The following is a 6,349-nucleotide window of genomic DNA, read 5'->3' as shown; positions in this document are numbered from 1 at the left end:
CAGACATTCTTCCTACAATTGCGGTACTACACACTTCGATCGTGCATCTAACAAGGATATCCTGTAACATTGTCCAGGCGCCCTCTAAATCTTTGTTTTTTATACGGTCCTCCCATGTTGCCCTATCCATGCTTTCGATTATCTTATTTTGGAAATCTATTCGCACATCCGGTTTCTGTCGGTTCTCAATTTTGATTTGCGTTTGTTTTGCTTGCTTGGGTCTCTTTTTTTCTCCAACCCCGACCTAAGTTAATTTTTGAGATCAGAAGGTAATTATCAGTATTGCATTCAAGACCCCTCATGACCCTTGTATCTTTGACTAACTTTCTAAGTCTTTCATCCGCAACAACAAAGTCAATTATACTGCGGCTATTTCCTTTAGACCAGGTGTACATGTGGATCATTTTATGCCTAAACCAAGTATTTGTAATAGACGGACCCTTAAATTGCTGGCTAATAAAACTATTTTTTTACTTTCAATTTGAACATATTTTCAAACATCTTTACTAGGTTTGGTTAAAATACCATCTGTCTTTTAAAAATCAAAATTTGGAAGCATTTTAGGATCTTCAAAATTTCAAAAGCTTTAAATATTTGATACATTTTCAAACTCTATCAAAGAATTTTCAAAAATTTCACCAGATTTTAGCAGATTTCAAAGGGTTTTAAAGGATTTTAACAGTTTTCAGAAATTTGAATTGTAGATTATAGGGTTTCAAAGCTTTCAGAGTATTTTAAAAATATTCCTAGGCGTGTCAAGGGGTTTTAACAAATCTACGCGATTTTACAGTATTTTATAGATTTAAAAAAATCAATGCATTTTTAAGGATATGAGAGAATTAATTATTTTAAAAGATTCCAAGAGATTAAAAAAGATTTAGAAAATTTCAAGAAAATATAAAAGGATGCCAAAGATCTCAAAGGTATTCCAAATTTGTCTAGAGTCTTTTAGGCAGTAAAGGAAATATAATACAATTCCAAGGGACTTCTAGGTATTTCAAGGGATTTTTATGAATTGTCTTGGATTTTATAGCGTCTCAAATGATTTCAAAGATTTAAACATTATTAAAGGAATTTAAAAAATATTTTAAATGCTGATATGTTGTACAGGATTTTCGAAGAGTTCTAGGAATTTTAAAAGGGTATCAAAGATTTCTGGGGATTTCAAAAGGGCATCAAGGATATGAAAGGATTCCAAGGAATTTAAAAAAATGTCTACAAAACTGCAGAAAGTAAGTGAAACGGAATACAATTTTGAAGGAACAATCCAGGGATTCAAACGGATTTATACAGATTTCATCATGCCTCAGAGGATTTCACAGATTTCAACATTTTTAAAGGAATTCTAGAAGATAATATAGACTTATAGATGATTTACTGAATTTCAAAAGATTTCTAGGAATTTCACCAAATTTGAGGGATTTTAATTTTTTAAGGTTTTTAAAGATTACAGCGTATTAGTTAAAAAGATTCTGAGGAATTTCATGCGATTTTAAAGAATTTCGTAGGATTATAGAAAATTGCAAGAGATTTAACAAAGAACCACGCACATTTCTTAAGGAAAAGTGGTTTCGCTTAATTTGGTTGAATTTGCTATATGTTTTGTATCTCAACGTCCTGAACAAATGTCTCCATGGTGGCAAAACCCAAAACCCTCCGGGTTGCGAGATTAGGCCCGCTGCAGTCAGTAGCACCCGGTATTTGCTCTGCTTGATCGGCTATTGACTCTACTTGGAAAAGGTGTTTCGGTTAATTCGGCTGAATTTGTTCTATGTTGCGTAGCTCGGCATCTCGAACAAATGTCTCCGTGGGCGCACTGCCCGAAACCTCCCGGGTTCCGAGATAAGGTCCGCTGAAGTGAGTATCATCGGGTATTAGCTCTCTTAAAAATAATGTGTATTATAAAATTTTAAATAGAATAATTGCTGTTCAACTCAAATACAAGGAGTATTTCAGACTTTGACATCAAGTTAAGGTTAAAGAAAAAGAAACATCTCAAGGTCAAATTGTTTTTTTCAACAGCAACCCCTTTTTATCACGCCGCAAATGAAATTAGCGTAGAATTCTACATTCTGATTTAAGTTTTACCGTAAATTCAAGACAATAGTAAATAGTTAGGGTGACCATGACCTTGTTGAATTTCAGAATCATGTTTGCATTACTCTGAAATACATCAAAACGGCTGACCATTGCCGCTTGCATTAGCATTACCCAGAGTTCACCACGCGAAGGTTGCAAAGTCGCACTTAACTCCTTAGTCATCGTCATTCTTTCAATCTTTACAGTTATAGAGTTAATCAGTATTATTTTTTTCTGATTTCGGATCGCGAAGTTGTGAAAAGTTTTATATTTGTTTGTATTTCAGTGTACTGTAGAGTCAATTTCGCGATTATTAATACCATAACGTAGTCACAACTAAGTCCTTTCTAGTATATTTTTCCATTCAACAAATGTCTATTCTTCACCATCGACTATAAATTCTCCTATTCCGGCACCATCGTCACCATTATTCCTATTTCCGGCATCCTGAATATATAGGAGAAGCACTATACTGGAATATTTTATGTGCTGTTGGTGTCGAGCCTAGTCGAGGAACTACAAAATACTCGCAACATGAGCACAACAACCCAAAGTTTTTGCTCCAGCTTTGCAGGTGCAATAATATTCTAACATATATCCGTCTCCGTTTCCCTGTTGATCGTTTTCAACTTCTCCTACTCGAAAAGTTATCCATAATTGTGACGAGTAGCGTTTCTAAATCTAGAGTAAATTCTGATCCTCACAAAAGCCTGGTCATCTCTGTTTTTATCAAGTTCGATAATAGCGGTACTCTCATGTTCGAATTTGTCCTGAACATATGAAGGAGCTAACTCAAGTTGGTATGGGCCGATCGCCAGTTGACGTAAATATTGAAGATGTAATCGAGGAAACTTAGCAACGTCTTCCTGTCTCAAACGTTCCCGCGCGGTGGTGCTAACATATTAATAAATAGGTTCATAAAGAAAGTATTTATACTTGATCTAAAACAAAATAACTAAACCACTATATTTTGTTGTACAAACTTACAATTATTTAATGAGCTACGTCAAAACAGTGTTCTCTTGCTTCCAGGATCCAAGAAGATCGATGTGGTTTAAAAGGTATAATACGATTACAAGTGAAAATATTGATGCCAACATCGTGACAGTATCCAAATAAGCTTTTGACCTTGAACTAACCTTAACATTTGATCTCAAGATTATGGTCAAGCTCATATTCGGATGTGGAATTCTACGCTCTTTTCATTTACAGCGTCGTAAAAAGGGGTCGCTTTTTTATGCTAATGAAGCTCGAGGTATCTCTATTGATCATAATCATGAATGTCCAATGTACGCTGAGGCTAGAAAATGGTTAATAGATCAGACATTAGACATTAGTGCGAGCGAACAAATATTAAATATTCTAAACGCAGAAGCCGATTCCGACGTCAGAAAATTATATCGATGTTTTGTGAATATCTCTGCAATAAGAGATCTTATGGGGGATGAATGATTTATATAATTAGTTCGTAACGTAGTATTCTTCTGTATTTACACTTTAAATTACTTTCGAACGTTAACTCGAAACTCATTCGTATAGGCTAATGGCCTAATCAATTTAATAAATACACTGGAATAAATACAAATTTGTTCAGGTCGCTGAGATACAAAACATATAGCAAATTCAACCAAATTAACCGAAATCACTTTTCTTTAAGAAATGTGCGTGTTCCTTTATCAGAAATTTCAAACCCTTTTGTAATGTTATATTACAAGATTTCAAGGTTTTTTTAATACTTCAGTGGATTTCACAAACTTCAAAACATGTAAGAGCTTTCAGGATATTTAAAAATATTTTAAGGCATTTCAAAGAATTTAACCAGATTTCATGAAATTTTAAGGGGTGTTAGAAGATTTCAAAGATTTTGTCATTTTTAAAAAAATGTTGATTTCAAGATGTAATGTATGGTTTTTTACTTGTTATTTATGGGATTACTAGGCCTTTCAAAAGATGTAAGAGGTTTTCATTTCCGAGGAATTTTAAAGGATTGAAGAGTTTTGATTGTTTTAAATCCGGGAATTTTAAAGATATTTCCAAATTTATAAGAAGTTTCAAATAATTTTCTTGAGTTTCAAAAAATTGCAAAGGATTTCAAAATAAATAAAAAAATTTATTATGATTATAAGAAATTTCTATATATTTAAAGGGATCTAAAAAAATTGCTGAGGTTTCAGTGGGTTTATAAGAATTCAAGATTTTATGGAATTCGGAGGTACATATATCTGAGATACGATACAGATTCAAAGATGTTTTACGACTATATGAGATTTTATTCGATTCTTGTGGGGAATTTATCGAGGTTAAAACTGTTTCAAAAGGTTTTCAAACCGAATGCGTTATCTGCACGATGAATCTCGATTGTGGAAGAGTCCAGATGTCAAGCCATTTCGAGCGCGGATAGAACTCTGATGAGTGACCACCTGCGACCTTATCACCGGGTTGTGCGTTCTATGCATTTTGAATAATTTCGAGCGTGAGGCTTCAAGCTGAAGATGATTGTGTGTATTCGATGTCTAAAGTCGAATGTCTGCCTTTAAATTCGAGTCTCGAAAAACCGACTGAACTCGGCGGAGGTCGTTTTCTGCAGTTTTCCTATCCCCTGCCTAAACTTCGATGTAAATGCTAGTACTTCTAATAAAGTCGGATGCAGCCGCCCGTTATCACTGTTTGTGGTTTAATTCATGCAGTCATTCTAAACCCACATTAGTCAAAGAAAAATGTTCACAGTTCCATAAATAGTGAAGTGGAGTCATCTCACGGTGTATGTACTCATGATAAAGGACTAGCAGCGACTCGCTTTTTCAATGAAAGATTTAAGTTTTCAAGTTAAAAAGTCGATTAGTTCATAAAACAATTGATTTAGCATGATCCGTGGGTATAAAAGACTATAGGATTTTCGAAGATTTCAAATGATTTGAAGAAGGTATCTTAGGATATCGAAATTTAAAAGACCAAGGGATTTCAAAGGATTTTCAGAGAACTTCTTATCTAAGGATTTCTATGGATTTGCGGAATTTCAAATAGTTCAAGGCATTTCACCATAGGTTTCGCCATAGGATTAGAAAAAAAAATAAGATTTCCAGATAATGCTATGTCTTTCAAGGGATTTAAACATATTGACAATTTTCCCAGAAATTTTCAATATTCCCTTTATTTCAGAATTCCGTTTTTCAAAGCGAAAAATCAACATTTATATTCAGAACAAATGAATTTGTAAAGTCTGATAGAAATCGAAGGGGCCGGCTTGTATCTTAAGGCCAGCTTATCTTGCGAATCGGTGCTCTCCTCGATCGAGAATTGCAAATTGGTCAATTACTATGCATGTGCACGACGCGTTTCAAACTCGATCTGGCCCATTGGCTCATAACGATTGATTTTTTATCAACTCTCTTTATTCTATATCAATTAAATTCATTTTTTCAACCTCTTCAAAATTTTATAGTTTTATTTTATGCGCAACATAAATATTAAGTATAATCACTTAAATGTGAATAAATGTTTCTTTCATTTCTAGATAAAAATATAGGGCTCGGATCAGGATAAAGCAGTATCATTCTTAGCATAGTCAAAATGAATTTGTAAATTAAAAGCATTTTTCAACAATATTCTTCCAGCTTGAAGCTTTTTGAATCTGGATTTAAAATATTTCTCTCTGAGCTATTAAACTTGTGAACCTGTATTATTTTTAAATGAGAAAAGTTTATTATTTATATTAATTTTGAACATGAAGTTATTAATTTTTCATTTATTCAGACTTCACAGTCCAAAATGGACACGAAACCTCGGAAAATAGGACTACAGAGTACATAATTATCATTGGCTTTCTAATGTCTGCACAATCTAAATTAAATTTCAAATTGAGATCATTTTTTAACAATAATATTTCATTCTAAAGAATTCCGAATCTGGGTTGAAAATATTTTTCTTTTAACTGTTAAACTTGTCAACTTGGATTATTTTTAAATAAGAAAAGTTTATAATTTACATTAATGCTGAACATCAGGAGCATTATTTTAAACTTTTTCGACTTAAAATTACTAGATAATTGAGGATTTCAATTTCTACTATAATTCAAATATGAAATTATTATATTTTTAAAATTATTTAGACTTTACAGCCCAAAAATTTTTTAAACCATAGGAAATAGGGTGATTTTTTTTAAAAGAAAATAGGGTAATGAATTCTTTTGCATTAAGTTCATAGAAATATCATATTATTGATTTTTCCATAAATTTATTGAATTTTCAACTAAAAGAAACAAATTTTAAAT

This window comes from Belonocnema kinseyi, chromosome 6 (assembly GCF_010883055.1).
Source record: "Belonocnema kinseyi isolate 2016_QV_RU_SX_M_011 chromosome 6, B_treatae_v1, whole genome shotgun sequence".
NCBI lineage: Eukaryota > Metazoa > Arthropoda > Insecta > Hymenoptera > Cynipidae > Belonocnema > Belonocnema kinseyi.
This window is presented reverse-complemented; position numbering follows the sequence as displayed.